Source organism: Panthera leo, chromosome D3 (genome assembly GCF_018350215.1).
Source record: "Panthera leo isolate Ple1 chromosome D3, P.leo_Ple1_pat1.1, whole genome shotgun sequence".
In the NCBI taxonomy this organism is placed as follows: domain Eukaryota; kingdom Metazoa; phylum Chordata; class Mammalia; order Carnivora; family Felidae; genus Panthera; species Panthera leo.
In genome coordinates this window covers 76,420,886-76,436,025 of record NC_056690.1, presented here as the reverse complement: position 1 = coordinate 76,436,025, position 15,140 = coordinate 76,420,886, and the positions used below count along the sequence as shown (strand labels likewise).

Genomic DNA, 15,140 nt, shown 5'->3' with positions numbered 1-15,140 from the left:
ATAGTTTTCTTCAAGGAATTAGTTCTTTAGAAACCAGAGCGTGAGTCACTCTGTGACATCCTGTCAGGCTGAGGAACACCAGAGGCCAGTGCGCTCTGTAGCAGAACAGGGCCTGGAAGTGCATGAATCACGTTCATCTCTTCAACAGCATCCTCTTAGGGCAGAAAGTTGGTTTTTTAAAGATGCCCTAGCCCAGCTGAGTTAAGCAAGCGTTCTGAGAGCTCCATTATGAATGCTTTTCAGTTGAAGGACGTTTGTTGTGAGCTGTGAGGCTCCAGAACAAGGGTAAGTAAACACGCTGTTAGAAAGCGCCACAGAGGAAGAGATAAACCCACCGATTTTACCGGAGTAATTTTACCCTGAGTTTACTTTGAGCAAGGATTGGGAAGAATAAGTGGGAATGTTTCCCATGCTACGGGATGAACCCTCGTTTCCTGATGAGCACATTGGAGCAGTATTTCCCAGTGTGCATCCTGGGAAACCCTTCTTTTGCAGATCTCCAAGGGCACAAAGATTCTCTAGCCCCTGAGAAGCTCCGAATTCTTTAACCTCTTCTTGGAGTTTAAGGTTGTCCATTAGCTGAAAAGGATCCAAGAAATTCAGGCACGAAAGAAACCAGTTCACGGGCACCTCGGTGGCTCACTCAGTTCAGCGTCCAACTCTTGGCTCGGGTCGCGGTTCATGGGACCGAGCCCCGCATCAGGCTCTGTGCGGACAGCATGGAGCCTGGCTTGGGATTCTCTCTCCCTCCCTCTGCCCCTCCCCCGGCTCGTGCACTTGGACATACTCTGTCTCGCTCTCTCTCTCAAAGTAAATAAAGATTAAAAAATAATAATAAGCCAGTTTAATTTTATTCAGCCACAGGTTCCTAAAATCCCTTGACTCTAGAATGCTGTGGAGTTTTTTAATTTGCCTTTTTTTTTTTTTTTTTAAACCGTCCCACCCATCCTGGTGTCCGCTAGGTCAACTCAATTCTGTGCCAGCCAGGAACCAGCTTAGAGATGAAGCCCTTGGGAATAAATAAATGCTCGGGATAGCACTGGATCAGTGCAGACTGGCCCTTTCTTCTGAGCCTGGGGATGAATGAGAAGGCTGTCTCCTGCCTCCCAGGGAGCACTGCTTTCTAACCTCTCCCGTCTTCCTGCTCTGCTGGCTCACAAATCACGGATGTGCTCACAGCTTCCCTGTCCTACCACAAATTCTTGCCTGAATCCCGCCTTCTGCCACAGTTGGTGTCCTGTCTCCTGTTCTCTTGGCCAAGCTTCTGGAAACCCATTTCTCTCGTACTGCATCCTCTTGGGCCCCTGGATTCCTCCCGTCCATGGGCTGCCCTCTGCCCTCCGCGTAATGCTGTCTTAAAAGTCACCAAGAACCCCAGTGCCAAGGCCAGTGAGCTTTCTGTAGGCCATCAACCTGTTTTCCCCGAAGTGCTTGACCTTTGTAACAGTCTCTCCTTGGAGAGTGCTGACCTTGGCAGGAGACAACACCCTTTGCCCAGCACCCCTCCTGTTTTCTTGTTCCTTTTGGAGAATGTTCACAACCCTCCTTCGTACTCCATTCTCTATCTACAAGGCTTCCTTGAGCAAGCTAACTCCTTTTAACCTGCTCACCTACCACATCTCTGCATCACTCTGAGAGGCAAGGTGCATGGTGAGGAAGAGGGAGGACGCTGGACTGCTTTCTAGCTGTGTGACCTTGAGGAAAGGACTTCTCTCTGTGCCTCAGTGTCTCCATCCATGAAATGGGCATAATGTAGTTGTGAAGATTAAATCAGAAAATAAAATGGGGCACGTGGGTGGCTCAGTTGGTTGAGCGTCCGACTTCAGCTCAGGTCATGATCTCCCGGTTCGTGAGTTCGAGCCCCGCGTCGGGCTCTGTGCTGACAGCTCAGAACCTGGAGTCTGCTTCAGATTCTGTGTCTCCCTCCCTCTGCCCCTCCCCTGCTTGTGCGCGCGCGTGCTCTCTCTCAAAGAATAAATAAAGATTAAAAAACAGTTTAAAAAATCAGAAAACAAATGTAAAGGATTTAGCACAGCTTCAGGCACACAGTAAATGCTCAATAAATAGTAGCTCTTGTTCTCCACTACCCCCTCTGGCCAGTTCCTCCCTTAATGTCTTCCATATCAAAGTGAAAGTGTCTACCCTGCCCTATCATCTCCTCTCATCTGTCCATCATCGAACCTTCTTCTCGACCCCTCTACTTTCTTTTGGGGCACTCAGATTCTCCTGGACCCCCAAGGTTAAAGCTGTGGACTCCTTCTTTTAAACAGCTCCTTCTGTCCCCACACCCAAGGATGATGAATGGTCGGAGAGGTGGCTGGGATAAAGAACAGTTCATTTTCCCACCAGTGAATTTGCCTGCATATTGAGGAAATTTGGGGTGATTTAGGGTCAGTCACCCCTGCCTCTGCCATCTTCTAAGCCTTTCCCATGAACACAGCCTTCTCCAGTCTTTTTGTTCGCGGACCTGTGGACTCTCATGCCACTCCCACGTCTGCTCTCCTGGGCCCCAGTGGTTTCTCAGGTGAAGCTGTGGGTCTGGGCTGAAGTAGGGCAGTCTACCTGCAGGAGGTCAAGGCGCAAGTCTCTCAAAACAGAGAAGGCAGAAAACTGTGGGAAAGTTAACCCCTGCACACGTACAGCTGCAGGGACAAAGCTAAACCTTGCAGAAAGAGCCTCACTCATGCAATGACTTACTCTCCTAATGGATGGACCTGTGGTTCTGCTCCAAGGGCTGGGACACAGGAGCCTGCCCTGCTTCCTTGTGAAAAAGGTTGCCTGGCCTGCCAAGTGAGAGATGAGGAGGAGCTCATCAGGGGAAGGGAGAGGGGAGGCAGGACGGTCCTGAGTAGGGGACCACATACAGAGGCTCCACAGCAGGAGGAAGGCGGTACGCCTACCACACGCAGAGGAACTAAAAGCCTGGGGAACAAGGCGGTTATGACAAGAGGAGGTCACTGTGGGCTTCCCCACCAGCTTTTCAGCACCTCTCCCAGTGAGACTTAAAAACTGAGTGACTGGGGCACCTGGGTGGCTCAGTCACTTAAGCGTCTGACTTGGGCCTAGGTCATGATCTCGCTGGTCCCGAGTTCAAGCCCCGCGTCAGGCTCTGTGCTGACAACTCAGAGCCTGGGGCCTGTTTCAGATTCTGTGTCTCCCTCTCTTTCTCTCTGCTCCTCCCCCACTCACACTCTGTCTCTCTCTCTCTCTCTCTCTCTCTCTCTCTCAAAAATAAATAAACATTAAAAAAAATTTAAAAATTGAGTGACTATGATAGAGAACAAATGGAGGATTGATCAGGGGAAGAGGGTGGGGGGATGGGCTAAATGGGTGATGGGCATTCAGGAGGGCAGTTGCTGGGACGAGCACTGGGTGTTGCATGTAAGTGATGAATCACTAAATTCTACACCTGAAACCAGTATTACACTACATGTTAATGAACTAGAATTTAAATTAAAACTTGGAAGAAAAGGTACAGTTTGTAGACACCCTGCCCACCAAAAAAAAATCAAAAGCTGAGTGACTCGTTGTCTATTGCCCATCTTCCAGCTAAGCTGTAAGTGCTACAGGGCCCGGGGGCTAATCTGTCCTGTGCCCCGTTGGGGTCAGGGCACTGGGCTCCGTGCCTGGTGCATTGGAGAGGCTCAGTGGGCATTTGTGATTGAACATGTCAGAGAGCTTCACAGGTATGACTAGGGAACCAGGTGAGCACTTCAGCGGCCTTCCCTGGTCAGGGAAGGCTTCCTGGAGGTGACAATGCCTGAGCTGAGTCCGCAGGAAGTATGAGAGGTAAATCAACCCCAGGGGTGTCAGGAGCGTGGTGTTCCAGGCTGAGTCACCTTGAAGGGAGGCTCCAAGGAGCTGAGCATTCAGGGAACAGAGAGTCAGTTTTGGAACCTAGATGATGGGTCATGCTGGAGTTTGGACATGCTGAAAATAACATGGCTAGATGTACAGTAGCCGCCTCCCACCGCAGCTTCTCCATAGTCATGCTTGCTCCTCCCAGTCTGGCCTTCATGGGGGACAAAGACTTCACTGCACGTGGGATCTGATGCCAGCTCCTTCCATGTGGCTGACGACTCCTCCCCCTTCGGCTCTCGGTGTTGTCTCACTTCCTTAGAGAAGCCTTCTCTGAGCCCCAGCCTGGAGCAGACCCCCTGTAGTATGAGCCCCTTGTGCTTTCCTTCATACCCATGAGGGCGCTTATGATTATGTCCTTGAATGACCGTGTGACTCTCTCCCACTAGACTGTTGACTTCATGACAATTGGGGCCATGTTTATTCCATGCAAAGCACATAATAGTCACCCAATAAATATAGTGGGTACATGGATTTATTTTAGAAATCCCATGTTGGCAAGAGCAGGGAGAAGGGAGTAGACAATAGTCCAAGAAAAACTGGTGAGGACCCAAACCAAGATGGCCGGGATAGAGAGAAGGAGACAGATCATGATGAATGTTAGGGATTTGTGGGCACGTGGGTGGCTCAGTCACTTAAGTGCCCAACTCTTGATCTTGGCTCGGGTCGTGATCTCCCAGGTGGTGAGATTGAGCCCCATGTCTGGCTCTGTGCTGTCAGCACTACTTGGGATTCTCTCTCTCCCTCTCTCTCTGCATTGCCCCCATTCACACACACGTGCTCACTCCCAATCAATCACTCAATCAATAAAATTAAGAAAATGTTAAGGATTTGACATTCACAAGTCCCATTAGATCTGAGGGTCAAGAGAAAAGGAGGCCTGAGGAATAACTTCTGGCTTAGGTGCCCTAGGGGATATTCCAAGCTATCTACTGCTGCAGGAAAAACCACTCCAAACTTACTGGCATAAAATCCTCCTCATGATGTTCATAGATTCTGTGAGTCCGGAATTCAGACAGGACATGGTGAGTGGTTTGTTTCTGCTCTAGGATGTCTGGGCCCTCAGCTGTGAAGGCTTGAACAACTGACGTGATTTGAATCATTTGGGGCCCGGAATCGTTTGGAATCGTCTTCACTCATGTCTGACACCTGAGCTGGGTAACTCAAAGGCTCAGCCGGGTCTGTAGATGGGAGCGTCTCTGCATGGTTTGGGCATCTCTATGGCACTGGGCTGCCATGGAGGGTCCCATGAGGGGGGCCACCTGAAGAACGAGCATCCGGAAAGGTCAAGATCAAAGCAGAAGCTGGTTGCAGAATTCAGGCAGCCTCACTTGTGCTGAGCACCTCTTGGTGACGAGAGAGTCACTGAGGCTAGGTCTGATTCAAGGGAAGGGAAATTAGATGCCGTTTGTTGATGAGGTGTAAGAAGGTTACGTTGCAGGTTGGAAGATATTGTTGCAATGGCCTTCGGAAGTGCTTTCTGTGAAGGTGGATAACAGAGCCGTTTGTAGGGATGAGTAATGCAGGGGGAGGGCCCATCGTAGGTCAAAGAGAGAGCTGTTGTTTTGAGCCTCGCTAGTTTGGGATATCGGTGAGACATCCGCTTGTGTTGCTGGGTACCTGGCAGTGAAAAATATTTGATGAAGTGGTAAGAAATGACTTAGAATGGAGCAGCCTTGTTGCTGGGAAGTGATAGCATTTCAAATCCTTAACCGCGCGGTGATAGACAGCACTGAGCTTCGGTTCCCAGACTGCCATCCCAGTGAGAGTAGTTAATTGACTCCTGGAGTTTGCTGTGCCCATGTAAGTGGCACGGAGGGGACCGAGCGACTGCAGGTAATGGCTGTAGAGTCTCTCCAGTGAGGACATGCCCCTCACCCCTTCCACAAGCACACGTGCACACTCCCACCCAGCACAGCCAGCCGCCAGCACCCCCCGGGCTCCTGGGGTGTTCACTTGCCTGGTTTGCATACCTTCTCGTGCTTGAGGTTAGCAAAGACACGGGACTACTGCGTATTAGAAGTAATTCTGATTCTACCGCTTTGGAATTAGGGCCGATTCAAACAGAGGCTCCAATGTCATTTGTCTTTGATTTTCGGTTAAAGCCGAAAATAGCATTGTGAACAACATCATGCAGGGAATGCTAAGCCGCTCCCAGAGCATCTTCTAGGCACCTCTGAGGCGTGTGCCTGGGAGAAGCTGGTTCATTCACATCCAGCTGTTCGTTACAGGCAGTCCCAAAGACCTTTCTTCCCGGCTGGGTCGGGTGGCTCTCTGTGCTTGAAAATATACAACTGCCTCTCTTTCTCTTTTTCTTTGAAGTCAGCTCTAGGCCCAATGTGGGGCTTGAACTCACAGCCCCAAGATCAAGTATTGTATGTCTACCAACTGAGCCAACCAGGCACCGCAGAATTGCATTTCTTTAAAACTCTCTTCCAACTCAGAATGCTGCCTCAACATTCCGCTCAGGGGCGAAATGATCGGCGGTTAAGATGGCAAGTTCAATTGTTGAGGTTTAAAGGTATCACTGCGTGCACATCAAGACATACAGAGGAAAAGAAGTTGTCCTTGGTATGATTTCAGATCGGATGTGGCGTCGACAAAACAAAGACACCGTCTCCCTGATAGAAGGGCTATCTTCCAAGAAGAATCTGGAAGTAAGGCTGTGGCTCTCTAGAGCACCTATGAATTAATTTTCACCTGGGATCAAAAAACAGATTAGCCCACTGAAATATGTAAATCATAGAAGATCCATGAAACATGCTGGGGGGGAGAGCTCTGTTCTCCACTCAAGTGGATGCATTGTGAATTTTCGACCATGGGGAAATTCCACGCTGGCTACTTCTTTTTTTGTCCCTAAGAAGCTGTGGCCTGCCTTCTACCGCCTTAGCTTTATGGTTACCATAGCAACTGTCAGCTTATAAAACGAAGGGTGTGTGGGATGTTCCTGGCCGAGTGACGTGTGATGGGGAAAGGAGTGATGAGACTGTCCTATCTCATTTTATAGAACTTGCTTGGGAGTAACGTCATTCACAACCGAACCTTGACCAGGAAGCTCTTACTCATGGAGACCAACTTGGCTGTTGTTTTTCTTAGTGCCCGTTTGAAACCCGAGTCTCTAAAGCAGATTTTTAATGATAGGAGTGTCACCTTAGGAAGACACTCACTCTAAGGCGGTGGTGGTCGAGGGGTGGGTCTCAATCCCTCGGATGCAACAGAATCTTGGGTGGAGCGTTTAAACTCCACAGGTGCCTGGAATTTCATTTTAAAACGAATCCCACCGGGTTCAACATCACATCGGTACAATAGTCTGACGCATCCCCTAGAGCACCTGCTCCTGAGAGCGAGGTCTATTAGCTAGCCTCGCCTGGGTGCTAATTAAATGCAGAACATTGGGTTCCTCTCAGACCAGCCAATCAGAGTCTATTAACAAGATGACTAGTATGCGCATCAAGTTGGGAAAGCACCACGAGAATAAAGATTCTCTGAGGGAGAGAGAGATGTTAATTTCAAAAGTTAATTTCAAAAGGCAGTCGAAAATTTGAAGTCCTGCCTTGCTCAAACCCTGTGGTATGTTGCTTCTGTGACAAGGGAGGGCTGTCGGGAGGACTGGTGTCCCTCAGGTGGGAGTGAAGAAGGAGAAAGACTGAGAAAAAACCCTGCTCCTGAGCAATGGATGGCAACCTCGCTTGCAAATTAGGATCGCTTGGGACCTTCTCTGGGCTCAGCCCGGACTAAAGCAAAAATCCCTGGGGCTGGAGCCCTGGGCATCAGGATGTGATAAAAGCCCCTCTCAGGGATTCCCAGTTGAAAGAAACTCATCCCGCCGAGTGCATAGGAGTCCATCTGGGATCTTGTTAAATTGCCATTCTGGTGCGTGGGTCTGGGGTGTGTGGCCTGAGGTTCTGCATTTCTAACCGGGTCCAACTTGTCCACACTTTATGTAGCAAGTGCCAAGAACAAGGAGCAAAGTTGTGTGTGTGTGTGTGTGTGTGTGTGTGTGCGCGCGCGTGTGCGCGCTCATAAACAAGCCACAGCATCTGGCCTTTTGCTTTCATTCTCTCGGTGTTTGAGCTCATTGCTTTTCTTTTTTGGGGAGATGGGGTGGCGTAAGGGAGCAACAGAGCTGAATGCTATGAATACACACAAACCAGCAGATAAACATCATTTCTTGACTCGTCGCTCTTGCCTGCCCATGGCTAATGCCTTTCTCGCCTTCACAAGAGCTGTTCAAACCATCAGTGCTCTCCCGAGGGCACCCGCTTTGAGCCACCTCCTCTCCATGTGAGAAACTCAAGGCTGTGCAAACTCACGCATCCTTCTGCGCCCCTCCCCTGGGGTGGCCTCCTGTGTCCCCGCTTTTCCTGTGTCATTACCCTCTCTGTCCTGGCTCCTTCAGTCTCCCTCCTAAAACCACCTCCATACTCACTTCCGATGTGATCCATTCACGCTCAGGGTTTCAACCCGAATCTGCATATCCAGTACCTTCCAATCTGTATCTCTGCCCTCAACCTCAGCTTGGAGTCCAGATCTGTTTTTGTGGCTCCTGGATGGTTTCCTTCCCCATCCCCCCCCCCACCCCCACCCCATGCATCCTGGAGGTTCTTCAGTTCACCAGCCTCCCAACTAGACTTCCACCTCTGTGTTCTCTAGCTCGCTCTTGGCATCTCTGTCCATCCAGTCACCCAGGCTGGGATCCTGAGGTCACCTTTTTCTCATTTCAAGTTCTCGTTCTTTCTTGCCCACATTCAGACAGTTGTCCTATAAGTTCTTGAATCTGTCTGCTATTTCCAGTCCCTTAGTTCTGGCTTGGGCTCACATCAATGACTGCAATGGTCTTCTGCCCTGACACTTGTTCCCTTCAAATACATCCCGCTCACTGCTGCTAGTGTGACGAGGGCAAACCGACAACTGACTGTGGCATTGCCGTCCTGAAGCCCTGTGGCTTGGCTGGGCATCAGAAGCCATGACCACATAGACTTCCATCCTTTCCTGTATTCTTCCCTCTTGATTTATCCCCACTCACCATTCCACTGCCTTTTAGAAAAATATTTTTTTAAATAGTAAATAGAATGGTATAATGACCATAAGAAATCAAGCAACATACACACTGGCTTTATATGTAAACCTATAGAGGGAAGGAATTGAATTGCAAACGTACTGTTTTGAAAGGTAGTACATGCATTTGGAGATAATTATTGAAGGCAGTGGTGAAAATGAAGTCTCCTTCCGTGCCTCCTCTGTCCCTCAGCCATGCAGTTTTATTTCCCAGAAAGAAGCTGATGTTGTCAGTGTCTCAAATGTCCTCTTGGAAATATACATACACTTGTAAGTGCAAAGAAGACTTACAGACACGTGCCCTTGCATACCCATAGATCCATAAACACACGCGTGCCAGAATGTGTACGTGCGTGCATCCCTACTGTGCGTCAATTCTGTGTGTCACATGGCTGAAAGCACAGTATGGTACACACCCCCTGCTTTTGTTGCTTAGCGTAATTTGGAGATCTTTCCTCTGAGTCCGTAGAAAGCCGCCTTATTCTTTTCTTTTTTCTTTTCTTTTCTTTTCTTTTTCTTTTCTTTTTCTTTTCTCTTTCTTTCTTTCTTTCTTTCTTTCTTTCTTTCTTTATTTCTTTTTTGCAGACTGCTTAGACTTTTGTCATGTCGATGTTTAACCGGCTGCTCGTGGTGACATTTGGGCTGTTTCTAATCTTTCTGATAAATAGGGCTGCACTGAAGAACACCGAGCCGCATCATTTCTCCCATGTGTGAATATATACGTGGGGGATCGATTCCTAGAAGTGGGATCGCTCCTTCAGTCCGTGCATGTGTGTGTTAAAATCTGGTAGATATGGGCAAATCGCTGTCCACAGAGACCACCTAAGAGCGCCTGACCCTCCACTCTCTTTTCAACCCAGTGTGTCCTCACATTCCTTACTCTTGCCAACATTTTGCCATTATGAGATAAAAAATTGGTACTTCCCTGAAGAATTACGCTTCTTTTCTACTGAACTTGAGTAGCTTTTCACGTATTGAAGAGCCATTTGAATTTCTCTTTGTAGGAGAGGTCTATTCATGTCCTTTACCCAATTTTCTCTTCTGTTGTTTGTTGCTTTTTCTTTTTGATGTTAAGCTTTTGATCTTTTTCCTCTGCTGGCTGACTGCAGTCCGTACCCACCCATGTAGCTATTTGGTTACTGGTGTCTAAGCAAGAATTCAGAACCAGCAGTAAGGATGAGGGACCAGGTGAAGTTTACTTCCTTTTCCAAATGGCAGCAATCAAAGGTTTTGGTGACCGTAGGAACACTCTGAATATCATGTAGTAACATTTAGACGTATCGAATACACATTTACCAAATTCGGGGATGGTTTTGAGCCACAGCTGGTTGATGTTAAATGCATCTCTGGACACATGCATTGATGGCTTTACACAACGTTGTTAGTTGATATCTTCCTAGCTTTTTCCCAAGGGGACACACGTGCATTTTTTGCCTGTAAATTTATTATTTCTTCTCTTTTCTTCATCAATATTTTCATTCTAGAAAATGGGACAAGATATCTTCTTTTTTAAAGTAATTTTAAAAATTTTTTAAATATTTTATTTTATTTTGAGAGAGAGCGAGAGAGTGCTAGCACGAGCAGGGGAGAAGCAGAGAGATGGAGGGAGAGAGAATTCCAAACAGGCTCTGCACCATAGTGCAGAGCCTGACATGGGACTCGAACTCATGAACCGTGAGGTCATGACCTGAGCCAAAACCAAGAGTTGGATGTTAACTGACTGGGACACCCAGGCACCCCATGGTACAAGATATATTCTTTTTCTGTAAATTAGCCTTGTGGTCCAAATGTTTTGTAAAGTTCTCTGTTCCAAGTGAGTAATTAGTTAATGTTTGATCAAAAAGACAAATATTTCCGAATGTTATTTTGCTACCCTTCCTAAAGGTATGCGCTTTAGCAGAGCATTTCTCAAACCATATTAGTAGGTGTTCAGTAATTTTAACAAAATGTGCCTGTGGTCACATTGATTTTGAAAAGACTGAATTAAATAAAATTTTTAAAATGCCTTCTTAGAGCCTTTAATATATTACTGGGTCCATTGAATATCCAAAGGGCAAAAAAAAATAAAGGATGCAGTATTTTATGCTGTCTTTTGCAAATGTATTTGACCACAGACACAGCTTTTGCTTTTTTTTATGGCCTCTGCTTGAAATATTCCTCAAGCAATTAGCATAAAACTCAGGGGAGGATTAAGAGAAGGCATCAATTTATTTGCCCTCCGATTTGTCTGAATTATGCCAGACAAGAAACCTTGTTGGAAATGGGGTTATTGACTATTTGACTACAGTCAGATTTCTAAAATTAACTGGAAAACTCCTGCGGTTAAGCTCAGTATGTTGCAGATGAAGATAACGTGGTTACTTTCTCTGGTCTCCCTAAGATGTTATCAAAAGCATAACATTAAGAAACCGAGGTCATTTCCAGTAAACCCTTCACGGGTCCTGCTTGAGGCCAAATGCTACTTTGCGTCAGAGGCATCCACATCAAAATGTCTGGGGATGAGGTGTAGTGCTGGGACAGACAGAGGAGCCACTAGCTGGGGGGTTTAATGATGAGGGGAAAAGAGCCGTGAGGGGGACCAAAGAATCCAGCTCATTACAAGGGCGGCTTATTCTTTCCTGTTGAGTTTTTCTGAGATCGATTTTTATCCCTTCCCTTTGGCCTTTTCTTGATTCTTGGGGAATCCTGTCAACGTTTTTTTTCTCAGCCTTCCTGAATTTTGGAACAGCGGCTCAGTGAAGTTCTGGAACACTGGTGCCTGGAGGTGTGTCTTAAGTCATCAGCAAGCCAAAGTAAACCACTAAAAGCACATGCATTTTCAAATTTCCGTGACATAGAATAGATTCAGGATTATCCCATAAAATATCCATTTTACCTACTTTTATTTAGGTGTCCTATTTGAGTGGAAAAGAAATGCTCTGCATACGTTATATTCTGATTGCATAGTAGATAATGCACATTGCAGTAGAGCTTATGAGTTGTCTTCCGGTTCCAGTTTAATCGTCCCATGTCATAAAATTGCGCTTTAGCTACAGAGGTGCTGGGAGCTTCTGCGTTTGCAATGACACGATCATTATGATTGCCCGATGAAGGGCAGCCAAAGTGATGCAAGAGGAATTTTCGGTAATGGTATTGTGGTGTTTAAAGAAGTAACAAGGTTAATTATTTGCATTCTTCAGCAGTCCACGCTTGTCCCTTTTGCAAAATTATCTGTACTTCCTATGAGGGAGAAGTCTAGAAAGTGAATCATTTGAAAAAATGTAACACATTATTTTTAAAAGTCTATCTTTATTGTGATAATTATATAAGATGGATACTTTTAGAATTCTTTACTTGAAAATTTTTTTAATATCTTCCCGTCTCCAAAACTAGTTGAGTCGCGTTAGTTGTTAATTTCCCTCCCTTACCAGTTTGCAGGGGAGGAGGGGTTCATCAAAACTGGGCTCACCCACACATGTGTATCCCACGGTCGGGGGGCGGGGTTCGTCTAGCGTGCACGTTCAAACACAAGTCACTGGAGAACCTAATGCCAAAGAGGTGCTTCCTCGACTTTTCTTCGCGATTGATAGCATCCGGTCTTGAGCCTTCATAGCAGTGGATGCTTATGCCTCTGCCTTCCCGTTAGGAAACCAAGCACAACCTGATATTTGACTTCCACCTTTCCTGGTGGAAAAGTCAACCCTATGCTCATAAGCAACCATCTGACGTCAGCTCGTGGGCAGAGTTCTCAGGGTGGTTTGGAGCATAGGTCACAAGAGAAGGCCCAGTCAGGACAGCAAAGTGGACAGAGTAGCCGGACTACTTGGCCCCATGCCTGACACACGCTAAGCACTGAACATGTGTTAGCCACCGACCTATGCATGATGGGACCGAAGAAGTCAGGAGTAGATGGGCAAAGACAAGCCAGGTGGGTGGAAATATTTTTCCTCTGCGGAGGTAGCCTGACTGCCAGGTTCATCATCTCTATGTTAGAAAGGCCCCTTGAGCTGAAATTTCCATGAGGTGCTGGGCTCCATCAACAGGTGATCCACTGAGATAAAAAGGACTTGAGCCAGAGATAAACTAGACCTCACCTTGTGAGCTGTGCCTTTCCTATTCATTCGGAAGGTCTGCAAGCATATCCTCCGGGGGGACTTTCAGCGTGTCATGGGAGGCCGTGGCCTGTCCCCAGAGAGCTGCCCAGTGTGGTGGTTGCAGGCCCAGAGACTACCTGCGAACCTGCTGCCCAAGCAGCTAAACATGCAGTAGTGGGACCCTTATTTCAGCTCTGCACAGAGAAGGCTCCATAAGTGGACAGGTTGGAAGCCAAGGAGTCTCCCAGCCCAGTGCTAACGCTTGGAAGGAAAGAAGGGAGGACCAAACCCAGTAGGAGGAGCTCCTTTCACCACGGGGTAGGTGACAATGCTATAAGATAGGGGTGACAGGTCAACTCAGAAACCTACCTCCAATGAGTCTTCAGCCAGCTATGGAGCCACTAGAAAGGACAAAAAGAAAGAAGTCTGGATCAGCCCAGGAAGCAGCAGCTGCAACCCCACCACAAAGGACCCCAGGATATTTCACAAACCAGGGAGGAGCCCATCTCCTGCTGATTCTGGAAGAGAGCCACGGGGTTGGCTCTCCATTGAGCGACGTCAAAGCCAGCTCTAGCACAAAACAGTGGTCCCACCGTGAGACAGAGAGGTGGGTGTTGGTTCCGAGGCTGTGGAGAGGGGAACATGGAGACCGCCATGGAGACAGCAGAGGGTAGCCAGGGGCTGGGTTTGGGGATCAAGGGGGCCCGTAAACTTGGAGTCTCATTAAAAAGGAGACAGAGGGGCAAGCTACTGTGGGGGCCCAGGCTCGGAGAAGAGTTGCTGGGGACCATGCCAGCTTTCCTTTCTGCAGGTTAGATAAACAGAGAGACCATCTCAGGATGGAACAGATCTTCTGTTGGAATCTCTATGTCCCACAGGCAGCGGCAATTTCACAGTGGGCTGATGGTGCGATGTCACCATGGTGTAGCTTGAGTCCCCTGTCTCCGGTCAGAAGACCCCAACCTCACGTTCATGCTCCTTAGAGCCAGTGTGAGGATGCTGCCTTGCTTCACGCATTCCCGACTGGTTCCCCAATGCTGTAGCTGAAGTCCTACCATCACCACCTGCCTCTCCTCTCCTTCCTTCTCTCCCCACCGCCACCCCCTCCCCCACCAAGGGGTCCTCAACATAGACTGGACTCCTGTCCTCTCAAGGGACAGTCAAGAGAAGGAGGAGGGGTGCAGGAAGTTTATGGGCAAGTAAAAGAGGAAAGTCATCACCCAGACTTCCCACTCCTAAGTAGATACCTGGGGGAAAAAAAACATCTTATGAGTTCCAGAGAATGTTTATTATTATAGCAAAATGATTCATAACAATAGCAAGACGCTAGAAACACCCAAACTATTCGCCAACAGAAGAATTGATCAATTTTGGCATATGCATGATGCTAGAAAACAGCAGCAATGAATAGTATATTTTATACTACACCACATTAGTGTAGATGAAAGTTACATAGTATTGCGAGTGGAAAAGCAATTCACAGAAGAATACAAGTGATACAGCTCAAAACCAGCCTGAGCAACTTATTTTGGGGGATACATACCTGATAAACCTATACGGAAAAATAAGAGGGCAAAGATAAGCACATCTGATAAGCACAGATGTTAGAAATGTCGTCGGCTGTAGGCGGGGAAGTAGGAAGGACGTGATCTCAGAGTTGGGAATTGCCCTGTTGAACCAGTAGACAACATCTGCCAGTAAGTGTGGAGAAAACTACCCCCAAGAAGAATCAGGTCAGAAAGAGTGTGGGGAGGGGTGGGGGGGGGTGGATTGGGAGAAGTGTTTTATGAGACACCTGTTGGGTGAGGAATGTTCCCCCCGGCAGTAGAGATGCTATGGACTTTCTCAGATGCCTTGGAATTTAGACATGCCGATTGAATGGACCGAGTCTGCTCAGTACTGTGTCTGTGACGCGAAGCACGTGAGGTAAAGCAGCACATGCCGATCTGCGCGCAAGACTCAAAAGTGTTGGATTAGTTGGGTGATGTCCTTTTTCGTTGATTTTATTCATTCCCTTGATACTCGGTTACCGATTTTATAAACCAAGTGAGTGAGTCTGGAAAAAATAATTTGACTTAATTTAGCTGTGACCTTCCGGGGGCTCTGGGATTTTGTTCGGGCCATGTTTAAATGAGGATTACTCTTGTAGAA

General features: G+C 47.6%; 1 protein-coding gene across 1 annotated transcript in view; it reads left to right on the top strand.

Moving 5' to 3' along the window:
- The window catches only part of ATP8B1 (ATPase phospholipid transporting 8B1), a 126,255-nt gene that overhangs the window by 63,665 nt on the left and 47,450 nt on the right, over positions 1-15,140 (top strand). The gene's annotated exons all lie outside the window — the stretch shown is intronic.